The 19,587-nt window shown below is 53.3% G+C and overlaps 2 non-coding genes across 2 annotated transcripts; one reads left to right on the forward strand and one right to left on the reverse strand.

Annotated features, from left to right (window-relative positions):
• Positions 1-6,114: 6,114 nt before the first annotated feature.
• TRNAF-GAA lies at positions 6,115-6,187 on the reverse strand. The gene has a single exon. It is a non-coding gene; the product is annotated as a tRNA-Phe (tRNA).
• Positions 6,188-13,803: 7,616 nt separating this feature from the next.
• Positions 13,804-13,875, forward strand: TRNAD-GUC. Its single transcript has one exon. It is a non-coding gene; the product is annotated as a tRNA-Asp (tRNA).
• The last annotated feature ends 5,712 nt before the right edge of the window (positions 13,876-19,587 follow it).

Here is a 19,587-nt window from a genome sequence, read left to right on the forward strand (position 1 = left end):
CTGCGTCGCTGCCGCTCCACGGCATTGTCCGTCACCCTGCTGCTGAGAGCTCCTGTGTCGCCACTTCCCCTGCTGCCCCCTGCCTGTCTCCTGCAGCCTCTGCGCGGCCACCTAGTGGGGGAACCTCGCTACAAGTGCAGCCTGGGCAGCCTCGTTCATTGCAACACCATGGGCAGGGCGTGAACCGCCAGCTGGGGGAGACTAACGCCCTGCCCCGCCCCTTCCACCTGAGGCCCCGCCCCTTCTGCGAACACCCCTGTGCCCAGCGTACACCAGCCCTTAGATCCCTCTGGGTATTTCAATGCAGGCACTGACCTGTGAGAGGAAAACATCAGCTCGCAAACACAGAGACTGAATTCCCCACATTTAATCTCGCTGCACTTTCCAGAAAGTCACAACATTCATTTAATTCTTGCTAGGACAGAGAAAAAAATAAGTGACACTAAGTTTTTGGCTTAGTTAAATAAAATTAAGTGTTTAATTAATACAGTAAAACTATGTCCTGGTTCTGCTAAATAACACCACAACGTGAAATAAGAACAGAGACAAACCTTGTCAGTGATGACTAATTTCGCAAATGATCTTCCCATTATTAATTTCCACACTGCCCCCGTTGGAGGTCTGGGCACCTCCAGTGTCACTGCTCTGCATTCACCTTCCCTTTAGAATTGTTCTCGGACATTCCCAAATTTGGAAAATTGTGCAGTTCACAATGTGAATAGTGACCCCGGTTCCTTCCTGCACCTGCTCTACTGTGCTCCACAGCAGTTTCTCCCCCTGCAGAGTCACCCCAGCACTGCAGTGCAGCCCCCAGGGCTTTGCAAAAATTAATAATACAGAGTTTGGAGGAAAGTAAACATTTGGGAGTTGTGGAAATAGCAAAAGGCAACATTTGTGGTGTTACAAGAAGGCAGTTTTTGGTTTAATAATAAAACCCAGTTATATAAATGTAACTGTATGTGCAGCTCTGTGCACTCACGTTGGATGGAAGCTTAGTAATTAAATTATACAAGAGGGTCAGGTAAAGTGGCTACTTGCACCACTATGTTTTGTCCCGTGAAGCCTTTACAGCCATTCTGAGGGGAAATGGGCCCTTTGCCCACAGAAATGGTCTATAGGGGACGGCTGCAGGCAGCAGGCGGAGAGATAATCTCATCAAAATGATTTGACTCCTGGGTAATGTAAGTAAAATCACTAAGGGAATGTCCGGGGTTTCTATTGGCACTTAACTTGCCTGCCCCTGGCTGGCTCTGGTTGTACAAGATGGACGTGTAATCGGGGTACAGTTGTGTAAAAAGAATTATTGCAGTGCAAGGGATGTTAGACAAAACAAAATGGTGTGTGTGTAATTGTGTAAGGTTTTAAAAACCTACACTGAGACTTATGGTTTGTAATATAATGTTCTGAAGGTTAAACTATGGAAGGAATGTGTGTTTTCCCAGGATGTGTGCAGTGTATATTGGAGAAGGGGTAAAAGAAATGCAAACAAAACATGGTACTTAATTCAAACCCTATTAGGGCTCCAAAGGGAGCCACAATAGGCTGTGGTTTCTTTTTCAGATCTGTGTGTTTTGAAGCAGAAGATGAAAGTGGAAAGGAATCAGAACTCGGGTGGAAGTTGATTGTGTCCCTTTTAAGACAGTCTCTGAGCTGCTGATGGCTTTGGATCCAAAAGCCAAGCCCGAAAGCCGGTGTGAATGCAAATGACCTAGCTGATGGGGGAAGGAGAGAACTGCCCATCAGTGGCAGCACAAAGGAGCTGCAAATAATAAATACATCTGGTCAGCAAACAAGATACTGGAAGACACAGATTGTGGCCCTCCAGGAAAGGGAGGTGATAAAACAAGTCAAGCCTGAAAATAAGGGGGACAGGTTAACCCTAAGGGGTGTGTGTGTGTGTGTGTGTGTGTACAGTGCTAAAGCTAAATCTGAAGCTGTCTCTCCGCTGTTACCTGAGGATAAACTTAAAGCTTAGTACAGCAGAGAAACTATTGCAAACTGGCTCTGTTGTACAAGAGGGGAAACTGAGGCACACCACTTCATGAATTTCATAAATGATCCGCGAGTGGGGTAATTCACTATCTGACGATAGAACTAAATAAGGACAGCCTGGAGGGAATTCTTCTGTTTTTCCTGCAATTAGCAAGGAAATTTGTAAAAGGAAGTGGTATTATTATTATTAAGCACTAATCTGTCCCACCGGGGGGGTGTGTGGAAATTGTTTCTTTTGTTTTTCAGACACTCTACAAGCAAGCTGGTGCCAGCAAAAGACTAACCCAGAATACCATGAATCTATGTTTTGTCTGTGGTGTTTGTCTTGTTGTTAGCATTGTTGTGTTTCAATGAACAGAAAACCTCATGACATGAGTGGGGATGGCTTCAAAAGGCTGACCTGGGGGAAGATGTGGATGGAAATTCAAAATGCTCGACTAGGAGGCCAGCACCTGTGTAATAGCTACCGTGGTATCTGGAAGTGAATCGGCAGCTAAGGTGGGCCCCACAAGCCCTATGGGAATAATGAGAAGGGGATTTGCTCACTGGGAATCAATGGAGGGGTGTGTAAAATGGTGTAAATCCAGAGAAGATGTTTGACTGTGCCCCTCCCTGATGGCCGTGGAGGAGCACACCCAATGGCCCGTGGCAAGGGGTGGACAATTGGGTGTCTGTGTATGAGGTGTTTTGCTGGAAATGTACATATTACTGGGGGCATAATTACACCAGCCCCTAACCAAACTCCACACTACACACTGCTCTCTGGGCTTTGGCGCACAGATAGATCTGTGAATCTTACTGCTGTGAATAATCGAACCAGCGCATACATCCTGATTCTACACCATGTGGTTAAGTTGGTTTGGACAATAACCCATTTCTCTGTGGACATTCAATGGACTTATGATATGGACAAAAGCACGAAAACCTGCAGCGGCAGCGTATTGCAGCTGCCAGCAACTGGGCATGTTAAGAGCTTGACCCCGTCAAAGGACGAGAGGAGGTGTTTCGGGGGTGGCCAGGATGTTGGACCATGCTGGAGTGCTCAGGTCTCTCGGTGTTGTTGTGGATTATTACAGCGGCTGGTGTATTGCTAAGTATACTTGTGTTACGTTGCCTAAGGAAATAACCTAGAAGTAATGGAGTAAGCCCCTCCCCCCTGTACTAGACAACCTGGACCCAACCTTCCCGGGCCCACTATAGTGGGAAGTCTGGAACACTAATTGGAACCGGTGTGGCACGCCCGTACGAGAGAAGGTGCAGGGCACTGCACTACGCACGGGGCAGTGGGACAAATGGAATATCAACACCTTCCACCTTGAGGCCTGGCCCGATCAGGAAATGTGTCACCATATGTCCTATGTCTTGCTAAGGGGGAGAATGGGAACAGGGACACAGGCAAGGCTCTGTGGCGTCAGGGCTGGGATGAGGACACTGAGGAAGGAAACTGGAATCGTTGCTTGCTGGAAGTTCAACCCAATAAACATCTCATTGTTTGCACCTTCGGACTTTGGGTATTGCTGCTCTGTGTGTACGCAAGAAGAACCCAGTAATGGGATAAACCCTCTAACACTAACATCTAACACACATTTGAACCTCTTCTTTTCACACTGTTGCTCATTCTCAGGGGCTGCTTTGTCTCCAGACAGATCCATTCTCTTTCAGTAGAAGCAGCAAAGAATCCTGTGGCACCTTATAGACTAACAGACGTTTTGCAGCATGAGCTTTCGTGGGTAAATACCCACTTCTTCGGATGCACCCACGAAAGCTCATGCTGCAAAACGTCTGTTAGTCTATAAGGTGCCACAGGATTCTTTGCTGCTTCTACAGAACCAGACTAACACGGCTACCCCTCTGATATTCTCTTTCAGGACGGCCTTGCTCTTTCCATCTGTTTCACTCACTGAGGTGTCAGAGTAAACACTCCCCTTCCCTCTTGTCTCAGACAAACACTAGTATTAACTGTTTGCTACTGATGGGTTTAGAAAGCATTTGTCAAGGTGCCATTTCTGGGGGATTGTTCCCAAGATCCAGTATTTTGTGTTCAAACATCTCCCAGCTTCCTTGGTGAAAATAAGGCCAAAGTTTCCTTGCAATATACAGGAAGAAGGTAGTTTTTCACCCCAGATGGGATTCAAACCCACAATCTCTATCTTAGAAAGCCATTGCCTTGTCCATTAGGCCACTGGGGGCCTATAAAAGAATGGAAATTCCATCTCCTAAATGCATATTTCTCATATTAACTTGGAAGCCAAATACCCTCTTTCTGCACCTTAGAGAAATGTCTGCATCCCCTGGCAGCGAGGCTACTGGGCAGGTCGCTTACAGAGCTGAGCACCACCTTTCTGCCAGCCATCTTTAGAGAAGAAGGCTCTTTCCCCTGACAGCCACACACACACAGCGCTGCCCAGCATCCCGAGAGCCTCCCTCGTGTTCTCCCGCAGCAGCCGCCTGCCGGTGTGGGTGGGAAAAGGGGACCAGGAAGCACTGCAGCCTCAGGCCGGGACAGGAGGCCCTCGCCACGCCCAGGCCTGCCTCTTGCCTTCAGCCCAGGCAGCCAGAGGTGCCGGGGAGCTCCCTGGCAGGCCGCCGCCTCAGCCAGGAAATAAGGAAAAGGCGATGAATGAAGAAGTCAGGAAACAACAAGGAAATGAAGAGGTTTGTCGAATGGGTTTCTGCCCAATTTACCATCTTCTCAGCTACCGCTCAGAGTTAAAGACCTAAAGTCGACCTATCGGCATAAGCACAGATGGTTAGGTGGGAATTAAAAGGAGCTGCTGTCACAAGTGTTAGGTGCCTGCAAGCAGCATGCAGACTGTTTAAAAACACCGCAATTAGAGGCTCAGATGAAACGTTTGCCCTAAATCAGAAACGACAATAGGAGGACCAGCAGAACGCCACTCTAGGTAAATGGCAGAGTAATGGAGGCTGTTAGAGGCAAAAAGTCATTCCTCAAAATTTGGAAATCAGATCCTAGTGAGGATAATAGGAAGGTGCACAAACTCTGGCCTGTTAAGTGTCAAAGTGTAACAAGTCGGGCCAAGAAAGAATCTGAGAAGCAACATGCTAAAGACACAAAAGCTAAGCATAAATCCAGTCAGTGCGAGTCCTGGTCTGTCCCCGCAGAAAGGTGAACTCCCCTCTGTGGCTGGAGTGAGTTCCTCTAAGCCAACCTCACTACAGACCTGTGCCAGGTAGTGCTCATTGTAAAAATGTTTCCTCTGACGGTTGGGAAAACGGGACCAGCGGTGCTCAGGCCGGCTGACACAATTAAAATCCCCCCCAACAACAAACATCATGCAGTCCAGAGGAAGGGAGCCTTTGATCTTCCCTCTCATGCCTTAACTGGGGACCATACACACTAATATAGCAGTAACCAGTGCCACAGAGCACAAAGCCCACCAGTAATGCCCTCCCTGGTCGGAGCTCCACCACCTTCTGTACTCGCACCGCGAATGTGAAGAAAAAGACTCCAACCCCATCATTCTTCCCTGGCCAGGAGGCCCTTCCACCAATCACCCTCTGCCCATCAAGCTATCCTAGAGTCATGAATGTGCATTTCCTGAACACTCACCATGTCCAAGTCCAGCTGCTCCAAGGCACTGAACATCAAGCCCCTCCTCCTGGGCCCCCAAATCCCTGCTACCTTCCACACGGCCACTTTTACAGATGCCCCTTCCCTGGTACTGCCCTTGCTCAGCTGCACAGAGGAGTTTTCATCCCCAATCCCTGCCTGTCACTGCCCAGCAGCCCTCTGGCACCATTTGTGAGGGTCACCCTGCCTTGCTCTCTCCCTGCCGTGTTGGAAAAGACAGCTCCCATCTCTCCTTGTTAAAGGTCAGGTGGGCCAACTAGGGGCAGAAGCCCATTCTATGTTTTCCTACTGCAGAGCCCAAGATCAGAGACTCACCTTCAGTGCCACCCACAGGGGAGGCAAGTGGGGTAATTTGCCCCAGGCCCCATGAGAATACAGTATTGCAACTTTTTTTTAATGGAAGGGGCCCCCAAAATTGCTTTGTTCCAGACCCCCTGGATCCTCTAAGGCAGCCCTGCTCATCTTGGGTGCAGACACCACTGTGCTCCCAGAGAACAAGCTGCTCCTGCACAAAGGGGGATGAAAGGACCTGCCAAAGCCTGGGATTGAACCAAGGACCTTTAGATCTTCAGTCTAACACTCTCCCAACTGAGCTACTTTGGCAGCTGTGTGGTAGCATTTTGGCCTGTTGCTTCTTTGCCCGGGAGGTTTTTGCAGCAGTTGCACACAAAAAGGACGTCATTGTGTGTGGCCCATGAAGACAAGACTCACTTTTGCCTGCCTTGCTCAGCTTGACTTGCTGCCTCACCCTGTTCCTGCCCTAGTGCCCGGGTTGACCTGGTGGTGGAAGGGGACTGGGGGCCAGTGGCGTGGGGAGGAGGTTGAGCTGGACCCTGAGCTAGACGAGACCCTGGCGGTGAGAGTCTGGCCACCACTTGCCACCCCCCCCCGTTGTCCTGGCTTCCCCCACTGGGCGTCATGTCGGGAGGGACGTGGGGCTTCTGCCTCCCCTCCCCGATTTTCACACCGCAGAGGAGTGCGAACAGGAAAACGAACGGCTGCTCCACACCCCCACCGGAGGAACCCGACGCCCTTAGCTGTGGGGAGTAAGAAGTGGCTGTTGGCTGACAGGGCCTGTCCCCGAGCAGCTGGAACAGCAGCTGCCGCCTCCCCCTCGGCTCCAGGCTGTGGGAAATGCTCATTGCCTGGCTGCATGGGCGGATGCTGCTCCGTGCTCTGGAGAGCGTCTGTATTGCTCTGTCAACCCCCCGTCTGCACTGAGCCAGTCTGGTAAGGTCCCAAGTGCCCCCTCCGGCCTGGCAGCTGAGAGTCTGTGCAGACATCAGCCTCCCTGCCAGCCCCACAGGCAGCAGCAGCGCCAGCCCCCCAGCACCACAGGGGCACTCAATGCACTTCCTGTGGGGAAATGGCTCCTTGGCGTCCAGCTGCTAGAGTGAGAGCCAGGAGAGAGCAGTGTCTGGCTCACCAGCGGGGAGAGAAGAGAAGAGACCTGGTGAGTGCGGATCTCCCTCAGCCTCCCCCGCAATGCTGGTCAGTTTTATTGTCACTGTGATAGTCGGTGCTTCCCTCAAGGGCCGGCCCTAGAGGGGTGCAGGGCCCAGGACAAATCCCCCCCCTTTCTACCCCAGGCCCTGCCCCTACTCCAACCCCTCCCTTCCCATCTCTTCCCACCCTGCGCCTTCCTGCCCCATTCCTCTCCCTCCCCCACCTCTTCCTCTCCCTGCTCCTCCCCGTCCCCCGCCAGCCCCCCCCCCTGCACCCCACTGAAAAGCTGAACACCTTTTTTTTCCTCTGTTGGTTCTGCAGCCCCGTAGCTCCCATGGAGTCGCTGACTTGGCTCCTTTCACACTCTAGAGAGAGGAGCAGAACCAGGGCTATGGCTGATGACCATAGGCGGCAGGTTATATCAATGTGCGGTGCCCGGGTTCCAGGAATATTCAGGGCCAGGTGCCCTGCTCCAGCAATAGTTGGAGCTGGGTCTTTCCCCCAGCCCTGCCTGGATCGGGCCCCGGCCCCCGCAGGTCTCCCCCCACCGCCGCGACCCTGCCTGGAGGAGGTCTCAGCCCCCGCCTGTCACCGCCCACCCTGGCCGCATGTCCCTCCGCCACGCCGCATCCCTGCCTGACAGAAATAAGCGCGTGCCTCTCCCCTGCCTGCTCTGTGCTGCCAGAGGGCTCCGGGCAGAACTGCTGTCTGCCTCCCCAGGGTCCTAGCGCCTGCCCTCCACTAATGGCAAGGCAGGCTGCCCTTACCCTGCGCCTCTCCAATGCCCCAAACCCTCAGCCCCAGCCAGAGCCCTCATCCCCCCTGCACCCTAATCCTCTGCCCCAGCCCTGAGCCCCCCCACAGCATGAACCCCTCATCTCCAGCCAGAACCCTCATCCCCCTGCACCCTAATCCTCTGCCCCAGCCCTGAGCCCCCCCACAGCATGAACCCCTCATCTCCAGCCAGAACCCTCATCCCCCTGCCCCATAATCCTCTGCCCCAGCCCTGAGCACCCCCACATCATGAACCCCTCATCCTCAGCCCCACAGCCCTCACCCCTGTACTCCCTCCTATCCCCAAACTCCCTCCCCACAAGGTGCACCCCTCCCCAGGGCCGCCCAGAGGATTCCGGGGGCCCGGGGTATTCGGCGGCGGGGGGCCCTTCCGTTCTGGGACCCGCCGCCGAAGTGCCCCGAAGACCCGTGGTGGGCCCCCCCCCCCCCGCCGCCGAATTACCGCCGAAGCGGGACCCGCCGCCTAAGCGCAGCCCGGTCTTCGGCGGAGGCGGGCCCCCACCACGGGTCTTCGGGGCACTTTGGCGGCGGGTCCCGGAAGGGAAGGGCCCCCCGCCGCCGAATTACCGCCGAAGACTGGGCTGCACTTCGGCGGCGGGTCCCGCTCCGTCTTCAGAGGCAATTCGCCAGCGGGGGGTCCTTCCGCCCCGGAGCGGAAGGACCCCCTGCCGGCGAAGACCGGGAGCAGAGGAAGCTCCTGTGCCCGGCCCCGCAAGAGTTTTCCGGGCACCCCGGAGCGAGTGAAGGACCCCGCTCCAGGGGCCCCGAAAAACTCTGGTGGGGTCCCCTGTGGGGCTCGGGGCCTGGGGCAAATTGCCCCTCTTGCCCCCCCTCTGGGTGGCCCTGCCCCTCCCCCTTCCCACATACCCCTTCCCAACCCCAAACTCTCTCCCAAAGCCTGCACCCTTCACCCGCTCCTGCACACCCACCCCCCGCCCCAGCCCAGAGCCTGCACCCAGCATCCAAACTCCATCCCAAAGCCTGCACCCCTCCTGCACCCTAATCCCCAGCCCAGGATCTGCACCCCAGACCTCCCCCGCCGAGCCCCCTCCCAGAGCCTTAGGCAGGTGGGGGCAGAATTTGAGGGGGTGGAGTTGGGAGGTGGGTTCTGGGCACCACCAAAATTTTTACAAACTTGCCATCCATGGCTGCAGCTGGCCGATATGAGCGGGAGCTCTGAGTGAAGGGAGGGGCGGCCTCCCCTGACATTTTTGCAGCCTGCAGGGAATGGAGACAAAGAAGGGGGATGAGGGGATTCAGGGCAGTACCCGCGGATCTGATAGTGCAGGACCACAGTCGCTGGAGGAGGAGAGAGAGTCCCGCAAGAGGAAGCCGCTGGTGGGAAGCAATAAGTGCAGAGTGCAAACCAGCCAGCTGAGAGTCACAGGGGTCTAGAAAATGAAATAGCAGCAGGTCCCATGGTCTAATGGGCAGCACTCAGGACTTTGAATCTGAGTTCAAATCTCAGTGGGACCTCTTGGAGATATGTGGGCTTGCTGCAAAGCTCTGGAGCTCAGTGTGCTTGGCAGGGGCGGCTCTAGACATTTCGCTGCCCCCAGCATGCCACAGGGGGAGCTCTGCTGGTCACTGGTCCTGCGGCTCCAGTGGATCCTCCGCAGGCATGCTGTCCCAAGTGCGTGCTGGGGCCTGGAGCCACCCTTGGTGCTTGGCTACCCTCTCTCAGGATGAACTAGAGTGAAGTTTTTTCCCTCCTGCTGAGTGTGGGGGAGTCAGGCCCTGCACGCCCGGGCTCCCTGCCGATTCACCAGGACTCTCAGCCAGCCAGTAAAGTAGAAGGTTTATTTAGACGACAGGAACACAGTCCAACACAGGTCTTGCAGGCACAGATAACAGGATCCCCCCCTGTTAGGTCCATCTTGGGGCCCCACAGCCCCCCTCGGGGATCAGAGCCCTGTCTCTGCTTCCCTTCTTTTCCCAGCCAGCTCCAGTCTGCCCAACCCCCTCCGGCCTCTCCTCTCTGCTCAGCTTCTCTCCCGGCCCAGGAGGTCACCTGACCCCTTTGTCTCCAACACCTTTAGCCAGCACCTTTGTAGGGAGGGGCCCGGCCATCAGTTGCTAGGAGACAGAGTGTCAGGCATTTGCTGCATGGACTTTTGCTGCTAGATATTTAGGATCTGTACCCAGCCCCCAGTAAGACCAGTCCCACTTCGTCACACCTCTCCCCCCTTTGAGACCGAACTGAGCGGGGTCACTCCAGCCAGTGACCTGGGGAGGTTCGAACCCACCTACATTCCCATGGCTGCCCCAGGGTCCCCCCCGTTCTGGGGGGAGAGTTACCCCAGGTCATTCCAGTTTCCTGGCCCCCTGTAGGTCGGGGGAACTCGAGGACACTTGCAGGTTGCAGGGGGGAAGCCTTATGCCGCCCGTGCCCTTTCCCCACCCCAATACCCCTGGGGTGCACGCGGGGCTGGGGCCTTCTCCCCACATTCCAGTCTGGGGGGCAGTGATTCGGGCTCTCTCGGTTCAGAGCTCCCCTTTTGACCCTGGCCCCCCTCTGGACAGGCTCCTCGGGGCGGGGCAAGGGTCTTACCACCATCTTCCCCCTGTCCCGGGCCTTCCTCCCCCTCTGGCAGAAGTCACAGGAGCGGCAGTGCTGCCGGACATGGGCAAAGACCCCAGGCCAGTAAAAGCTCCGTAGCAGCTTCTGCTGGGTACGCCAGGCTCCCTGGTGCCCTGAGGGGGGAATGTCATGGGCCTGGCACAGCAGCTGGTGGTGATACTCCTGGGGTACCACCAGCTGCCTCCTGATCCCCCCTGACTCCATTTTCCCTGGGGGAGCCCATTCTCGGTACAGGAGCCCCTTCTCCCACAGGAACCTTTTCCGGCCACCTCGTCCCATGGTCTGTCCCCCCCCGAGGCTGGCCAGGTCCCCTATCCTCCGCAAGGAGGGGTCTTCCCGCACCGCGGCCTGGTACTCAGCCGCTGGGGCAGGGCCGGGGATCTGCTCTCTCTCACCGGCTGGGTCTGAGGACACAGCCTCTCTGAGCCCTGTCCCTGGGTGTTCCCTCCCCACCGGGTCAGGGTCCGGTGCCTCGGGCAGACTATCTCCCCCGGTGTCAGGGTGCAGAGCCCTGCGTCGACTCTGACTACGGTTCACGGCCAGGGCACCCCGGGTGTTACTTGGCCAGTCCTCGAGATCCCCCCCCATTAACACCTCCGTGGGCAAATGTGGGTGCACCCCCACGTCCTTGGGGCCCTCCTTGTCCCCCCACTTCAGGTGTACCCTCGCCACAGGCACCTTGAATGGGGTCCCGATCACACCCCTCAGGGTCAGGTAGGTGTTGGGCACCATCCGATCTGAGCCCACCACCTCAGGCCGGGCCAGCGTCACCTCTGCGCCCGTGTCCCAGTACCCAGTGCCCTCCCTCCCGTCTACCTCCAGGGGAACAAGGCACTCACTCCGGAGGGGCAGCCCTGTGCCCACCCTGTAAACCCAAAACTCAGGGCGGGGAGCATCCAGCCCCTCGGAGGGGCCGACCCGGGGCCCCCCTCCCTCCTTCGCAGGTGGTACGCGGCCAGCTCCCCTTTCCTGCGAACGCTGCCCCTCATCCGGCTGGGTCTCTACCAAGTTGACCCGGTGTGGGGTTGGTCTGCTCAGTTTGGCCCGGGGCTTGGGGCACTGGGCCCGTATGTGGCCTTGTTGGCCACATTGATAGCAGCCCACGTCCCGTGGGTCCCCTCGAGTGGGACGGCTGGACCTGGCGCTGGCCGTTCCCTTTGGGAGGGGGTTCTCCCGATTCCCCTTTTGGGTGGTCTCAGGATGACTCTCTCTCTGCGTCGCGACGGGCCTGTTCCTTTGGGGTTCCTCCCTGCCACCCCCCAACCGGCTCTTCACATAGTCATCGGCCAGCCGCCCTGCATGTCGCGGGTTCTCTGGCTTTTGGTCCCTTAACCAGAGCCTCAGGTCAGATGGGCACTGCTCATACAGCTGCTCCAGTACCAGCAGTTTAATCACGTCCCCCGGCTTCTGGGCCCCATTTGCCCACTTGCTGGCGTATCCCTCCATGCGGACGGCCAGTTGCAGATAGGAGACCTCAGGGGTTTTATCCTGACTCCGGAACCTCTCCCGGTACATCTCAGGGGTCAGGCCAAACTCACGCAGCAGGGCCTGCTTGAATGGTTCGTAGTTCCCTTTCTCCTCCTTTCCCAGCTGGCCGTACAATGCCATGGCTTTGGGGTCCAGTAAGGGGGTGAGAACCCAGAGCCTGTCCGCAGGATCCACCTGGTGCAGCTCGCAGGCCGTCTCAAAGGCATCCAGGAAGTCATCCATGTCCTCCCCCTCCTTGCGCGGGGCCAGGATGGACTTATCAAAGCTCCGCGCCGTCCTGGGCCCCCCCTCACTCACCGCAGCCTGGGGCCTGCTGCCCCCCAGCCTCGCCAGGTCCAGCTCATGGTGACTCTGTCGCACCTTCTCCTTCCGGTCATGTTCCCTCTGTCGCGCCTCATGTTCCCTCTGTTCCTTACGATCCTCCAGCTCTCTCAGTTTTATCTCTCTCTCCCATTCCAGCCGCTGGCGCTCCATGGATGAGCGTCGCCGAGACGATCCCCTGCTGGGGGGTGAGCTTCGCCGGGAGGATCCCCTGCTGGCTGGGGGGGTCACGGCGCCCTCGGTGCTCGTTGGGCTCCTCCTTCCCCCCCCCAGGCATAGGAATGGGGGGTCTCGGGACACCCTCAGCAGCCGGCTGACCACTCCCAGTCGGGCCAGACACTGGTACCTGGGCTGCATCTGCCTGGCTGCTTCCCTCAGAGACAGGGATCGGTTCATTCCTGCGATCTTCCTCCTCCAGCCGGGCAATCAGCTGGTCCTTGGTGAGCTTCCCACTGCGCAGCCCCCTGTGCTTGCAAATCTCCACCAGGTCGCACCTGCGCCGCTTGGCATACATCTTCCTGTTGGCCACTCACAGGCCGGGGTGCTCGCCGCTCCCCACAGGTTCCAGGGGGACTCCTAGTGTGCCAGTCCTTGAGGTCACTCCCTCTCTGCCAGGGTTGAGCTGCAGACTCCTCCGCCCCTGGGACCGCTCGCTGCGATCCCCCGGGGGACCCTGTTACTGCAAAGTCCTGCTCTCTGGTCACACTCTCCCAGGGGTTAATCGCCCCTTCGTTTTACTGCTCCCAAGTCACTTACTGCAGGAAGCACCGTCCACGGGGTGCAGCCAATCCCACCGCTGCCACCAGTTGTCACGGAGTGTGGGGTAGTCAGGCCCTGCACCCCCGGGCTCCCTGCCGATTCACCAGGACTCTCAGCCAGCCAGTAAAGCAGAAGGTTTATTTAGACGACAGGAATACAGTCCAACACAGGTCTTGCAGGCACAGATAACAGGATCCCCCCTGTTAGGTCCATCTTGGGGTCTCACAGCCCCCCTCAGGGATCAGAGATCTCTCTCTCTGCTTCCCCCCTGTTCCGCAGCCAACTCCAGTCTGCCCAACCCCCTTCGGCCCCTCCTCTCTCCTCCCCTTCTCTCCCAGGCCAGGAGGTCACCTGACCCCTTTGTCTCCAACACCTTCAGACAGAACCTTTGTAGGGAGGGGCCCGGCCATCAGTTGCTAGGCAACAGAACGTCAGGTATTTGGCTGCCTGGCCTTTTGCTGCTAGAAACTTAGGATCTGTACCCAGCCCCCAGTAAGACCAGTCCCACTTCGTCACACCTGAAGTGTGGAAGGGGGAGGGTGTCAAGAGGAGGTTTTGAGAGGAAAAAAGGTGCTGCTGAGCTGGCAGGTGAGGGCAAGGTCCCAGGCGGGTGTTGTGTGAGGAGCTGTGTAGGCCCGAAAAGGCGTCCGGCTGGGCCAGGGCAGGTGAGGAGGGCCAGGGCTTTTCCCAGGGCTGTTGCTGCGGGCAAAGCCTTTGGGAAGCAGAAGAGGGCCAGGGGTGCTGTTGCCTACTGGGGCCCATGTGACGGTGTAGGTGTACGCTGACCATAGCTGGTCTGTGGGAGCTGAGGCCCCTCCCCGTGCCCCTTTCCTCGTTAGTATAGTGGTGAGTATCCCCGCCTGTCACGCGGGAGACTGGGGTTCGATTCCCTGACGGGGAGGATGACCCCTTTTGAAGGGGGGACAAAGAAATCCCTGGCCTGCCCACCACATGCCTTCCATTCTCCTTCTACGGCCACTTCCCTTCACACCCCGCACTGATGACTTTCACCTCCCGAGAGACAATTACCTCGCAAGGACACGCTCGCCCTAGCCAAAGCCTCTCCCTGGGGCCTGCACGTGGGGGCACGTTTCAGAGCGGCAAAGGGAAATAGGCTGGCCAGGGGCATGAGGACAATGGCCCAGACAAACGGGGAGGGACTTGGTCCAGAGGTGGAGGAAGACAGAAAAAGGGACAGGCATGGGATTGGCTTCCTCTATTTTTCCTTTTCTCAGCATTTTACCTGTGACTGTGTAGCCTGATTTGGGGAGGGTTAGTAGGGACAGTGGATTTTATCCACTTAATTTAGTTTTATTTAATAATTAATTTTCTAATTAATTAATAATATTAATAATAATTGATATATATTTATAATATGGGTTTGGCTCGCCAATATGTGTGATCAGAAGATAAAGTTTGTCTTGAATCAGGCTTCACAGAATTTATACAAGGAGATTGGGATATATCTGACAGGAAATTACACTGAGACAAAATTAGTCAATTAATACCTTTTATTTAAAATCAATAAAACAAGAAATAAATGTAAAATGTTAAAAGCAGTTTGAGATTACAAAGTTACAAATATCACAGTTCTAAATGCACTCTGCAGCAAATAGCACTAGAGTGAATTTCACACCTCTGATAGAGGAAGTATAGTTATGAGTTTTAGCCCTCTATAAACTAAATGCTTAGAGGTGAAGCAGAAATAAGAATTTGTTCATACTTACAGCTGTGAAAAGAATTAATACTACGACTTAGTATTGACAGCTTTCGTAGGAAAAAGAGGCTTCGAAGTAGGTTGAGACGATGGAGAATAGAAAGATGGTATCGCCTGCCTAATGGTGGATTGTCACCCTTTTTATAGGGAGAAATCCTTCCTCCTATGCCCAAATTTGTCTTTCCCCCATGGAAAGGTGAGGGTACCTGTTTTCATAGGCTGACCTTTTGTGTATGTATTAATGACAGCTATGTATGTTTCTTGTGGTGTACGTGTTAGATTTGTGGGCAGAAATACCCTCCTTTTCACCCTAACTAGGTGAAAGGTTAGCAGACATTCAAAAAGTCCCTAGACAATTTGCGTAGGTTTGTCTCCTATTATTACTTTTCTGAGTAAGGGTCTTAAAGGTTGCTTTCAGCGTCACAGAGGAAATTGGCCAGGATGTCTGGCCTAGAAGTTTCTAGGTATCTTGCATTACAGCTATTGCAAATAATTCTATTAATCTATGCAGCCTACACACTTTTATCAAAAAGACATTTTATACAGACCAACGGATTAATCCTCAGGGCTACAGACTGTAATGGGGAGACTTGAGAAATACCTGTGGCCGCCGGCGAGGTAGGTGGCCGCCCCGAGAGCGCAGAGCTGAGCATTTTGTGCTGGGTTGCTGCCTGCGCCCCCAGCACCTGGCTGTGATCGTATAGTGGTTAGTACTCTGCGCTGTGGCCGCAGGAACCTCGGTTCGAATCTGGCTCACGGCCTTAATTTTTGGTGGGGAGGGGCTATCCTGCAGCACGCCTCGTGGCTCAGTCTGATGGCGTCCGTTTGCAAAGAGAGCCATCGGCCGGTCCTTAGTTTATGCTTGGTAAAGGCAAGTCAGTGGGGTCCATCAGTCAGAAAAAGAGTACCAGGACTTCTTGCTGGGCGCCAGGGTCCAAAAGCAGCACATTCCCTCCTGGAAAGGGCTGTGTTTGGAATGTGCGTCCAGTGCGCGTTGAAGGGAAGGATCCGCGTGCCTGGGAAGCTGCGTCCCTCCAGAGGCGCTTGAGAAGCCAAAGGGAAATAGGCAGGCCAGGGGCATAAGCAATGATTTCCCAACCCCCCCCCCCCCCCCGCCCCAGTTTTGTGAACTAGTTACATGCCAAACCTGGTGGCTGAACTTCGCGACTTTGTCCTCACCCACAACTATTTCACATTCGGGGACAATATATACCTTCAAGTCAGCGGCACTGCTATGGATACCCACATGGCCCCACAGTATACCACCATCTTTATGGCTGACTTAGAACAACACTTCCTTAGTTCCTAATGCCCCTACTCTACTTGCGCTACACTGATGACATCTTTATCATCTGGACCCATGGAAAAGAAGCCCTTGAGGAATTCCACCATGATTTTAACAATTTCCATCCCACCATCAACCTCAGCCTAGATCAATTCACTCAAGTGGTCCATTTCCTTGACAGTACTCTGCTGATAAGCGATGGTCACATAAACACAACCCTATACCGGAAACCCACTGACCGCTATACTTATCTACATGCTTCCAGCTTCCATCCAGGACACACCACATGATCCATTGTCTATAGCCAAGCTCTGAGATACAACCGTATTTGCTCCAATCCCTCAGATCATAGAATCATAGAATCATAGAATTCAAGATCAGAAGGGACCATTATGATCATCTAGTCTGACCTCCTGCAAGATGCAGGCCACATTAGCCGATCTACCCACTCTTTTAGCAAGCGACCCCTGCCCCATGCTTCGGAGGAAGGCGAAAAACCTCCAGGGACACTGCCAATCTGCCCTGGAGGAAAATTCCTTCCCGACCCCAAATATGGCGGTCAGCTGAACCCCGAGCATGTGGGCAAGACTCTCCAGCCATACCCTCTGAAAGAGGTTAAGAATATCATATTATTGACCCAATTTGACCCAATTAAGTACCAGTTTGGCACTTAATTGACCTATTGACTAAGCCCGTTATCCTATTATACCATCTCCTCCATAAACTTATCTAGCTTAATCTTAAAGTCATGGAGGTCCTTCGCCCCTACTGTTTCCCTCGGTAGGCTGTTCCAGTATTGCACTCCCCTGATGGTTAGAAACCTTCGTCTAATTTCAAGCCTAAATTTCCTGACTGACAATTTATATCCGTTCGTCCTCGTGTCTACATTAGCACTGAGCTGAAATAATTCCTCTCCTTCCCTGGTATTTATCCCTCTGATATATTTAAAGAGTGCAATCATATCTCCCCTTATCCTTCTTTTGGTTAAGGAAAACAAACCGAGCTCCTCAAGTCTCCTGTCATACGACAGGCCTTCCATTCCTCGGATCATTCTAGTGGCCCTTCTTTGTACCCGTTCCAGTTTTAACTCATCCTTCTTAAACATGGCAGACCAAAACTGCACACAATACTCCAAATGAGGTCTCACCAACGCCTTATATAACGGGACTAGCACTTCCTTATCCCTACTAGAAATACCCCGCCTAATGCAACCCAAGACCGCATTAGCTTTTTTAACGGCCACATCACATTGCCTACTCATAGTCATCCTACGATCAACCAGGACTCCCAGGTCCTTCTCCTCCTCCGTTACTTCCAACTGGTGCGTCCCTAGCTTATAACTAAAATTCTTGTTAGTCATCCCTAAATGCATAACCTTACACTTCTCACTATTGAATTTCATCCTGTTACTAATACTCCAGTTTACAAGGTCATCCAAATCTCCCTGGAGGATATCCCGATCCTTCTCCGAATTGGCAATACCTCCCAACTTGGTGTCGTCCGCAAACTTTATCAGCCCACTCCTACTCTTGGTTCCCAGGTCAGCAATAAATAGATTGAATAAAATAGGACCCAAAACCGAACCTTGAGGAACTCCACTGGTAACCCCCCTCCAACCCGACAGTTCCCCTTTCAGTACCACCCTCTGCAGTCTCCCCTTTAACCAACTCCTTATCCACCTCTGGATTTTCATTTCGATCCCCATCTTTTCCAATTTAACCAATAATTCCTCATGCGGTACCGTATCAAACGCCTTACTGAAATCCAGATATATTAGATCCACCGCATTTCCCTTGTCTAAAAAATCTGTTACTTTCTCAAAGAAGGAGATCAGATTGGTTTGGCACGATCTACCCTTCGTAAATCCATGCTGTAATCTATCCCAGTTGTCATCGGCCTCCTGCTCCTTAACCACTCTCTCTTTCAAAATTTTTTCCATTACTTTACATACTACAGATGTTAAACTAACAGGCCTGTAGTTACCCGGGTCACTTTTTTTCCCCTTCTTGAATATAGGAACTACATTAGCTAATCTCCAGTCCAACGGTACAATCCCCGAATTTAGAGATTTATTAAAAATCATCGCTAACGGGCTAGCAATATCACTCGCCAATTCCCTTAATATTCTAGGATGAAGATTATCCGGGCCCCCGATTTACTTCCGTTAAGCTGTTCAAGTTTGGCCTCCACCTCAGATACCGTAATGTCTACCCCCATATCTTCATTCCCATCGGTCCCTCTATCACTATTCCTTAGCCCTTCATTAGCCTCATTAAAGACCGTGGCAAAATATTCATTCAGATATTGTGCCATTCCAAGATTATCCCTAATCTCCACTCCGTTTAAAGTTTTAAGCGGTCCCACTTCTTCCTTCTTGGTTTTCTTCCTATTTATATGGCTAAAAAACCTTTTGCTATTGGTTTTAATCCCCTTCGCTAGGTCCATCTCCACCCGTCGCTTTGCCTTTCTCACTGCATCCCTACACCCTCTGACCTCAATAAGGTAGGTTTCTTTGCTGATCCCTCCCATTTTCCACTCCCGGTACGCTTTCTGTTTTTTCTTAATGACCCCTCTAAGCCGCTTGGTCATCCAGCTCGGTCTAAAACTGCTACCTACGAGCCGTTTTCCCTTTCTCGGGATACATGCCTCTGACAACTCCTGCAATTTCAACCTGAAGTAACCCCAGGCATCATCTACCTTTAGATTCCTAAATATGTTGGTCCAGTCCACTTCCCTAACTAGTCGTCTTAATTTAGTAAAGTTAGCCCTTTTGAAATCGTAAACCCTAATCTCAGATGCAATATTGATTATCCTCTCATTAATTTTGAAACGAATTAGCTCATGATCACTCGAGCCAAGGTTGTCCCCTACAACTATTTCCTCAACAAGGTCCTCATTACTCACCAAAATCAGATCTAAAATGGCATCCCCCCTCGTCGGTTCAGCAACCACTTGATGGAGGAATTCATCAGCTATCACGTCTAGGAAAAGCTGAGCCCTATTGTTATTACTAGCATTTGTTTCCCAATCTATATCTGGGAAGTTAAAGTCTCCCATGATCAAGCAGTTCCTATTAGTGTTTACCTCCTTAAAAACATTAAAGAGCTCTCTATCCGTCTCCAAGCTAGATCCTGGCGGTCTATAGCACACCCCAATCACTATCCCGGGTGAGGGTCTGGTAGTTTTCTTCCCTAATGTGACCATTGCCCACACAGACTCCGTATTAACCATTGCATTGCTAGTTATTTCATTACATTTCACCTCATTATTGATATACAATGCTACTCCCCCACCTTTACCTTTGCATCGGTCTTTTCTAAACAGCACATACCCTTCCATACCTGTACTCCAGTCATGGCTATCGTTCCACCATGTTTCGGTTATTCCTATGATATCCGGTTTCAATTCTCGGACCAGGAGCTCCAGTTCCTCCATTTTATTACCTAAGCTTCTCGCATTGGTGAACAAACATCCTACCTTTTGCTGTTGGGCTCCTCTCACTCTTCTCACCCCGCTCGGTAGGGACACAGTACTACCAGTATGACCTGTCGATCTAGTATCTGTCCCCCCCCCCTCTTCCTTACACCTAACCGTCCCCCTCTGGCTATATC

The sequence above is a fragment of the Mauremys mutica genome, chromosome 18 (assembly GCF_020497125.1).
Source record: "Mauremys mutica isolate MM-2020 ecotype Southern chromosome 18, ASM2049712v1, whole genome shotgun sequence".
NCBI classification, from domain to species: Eukaryota; Metazoa; Chordata; order Testudines; family Geoemydidae; genus Mauremys; species Mauremys mutica.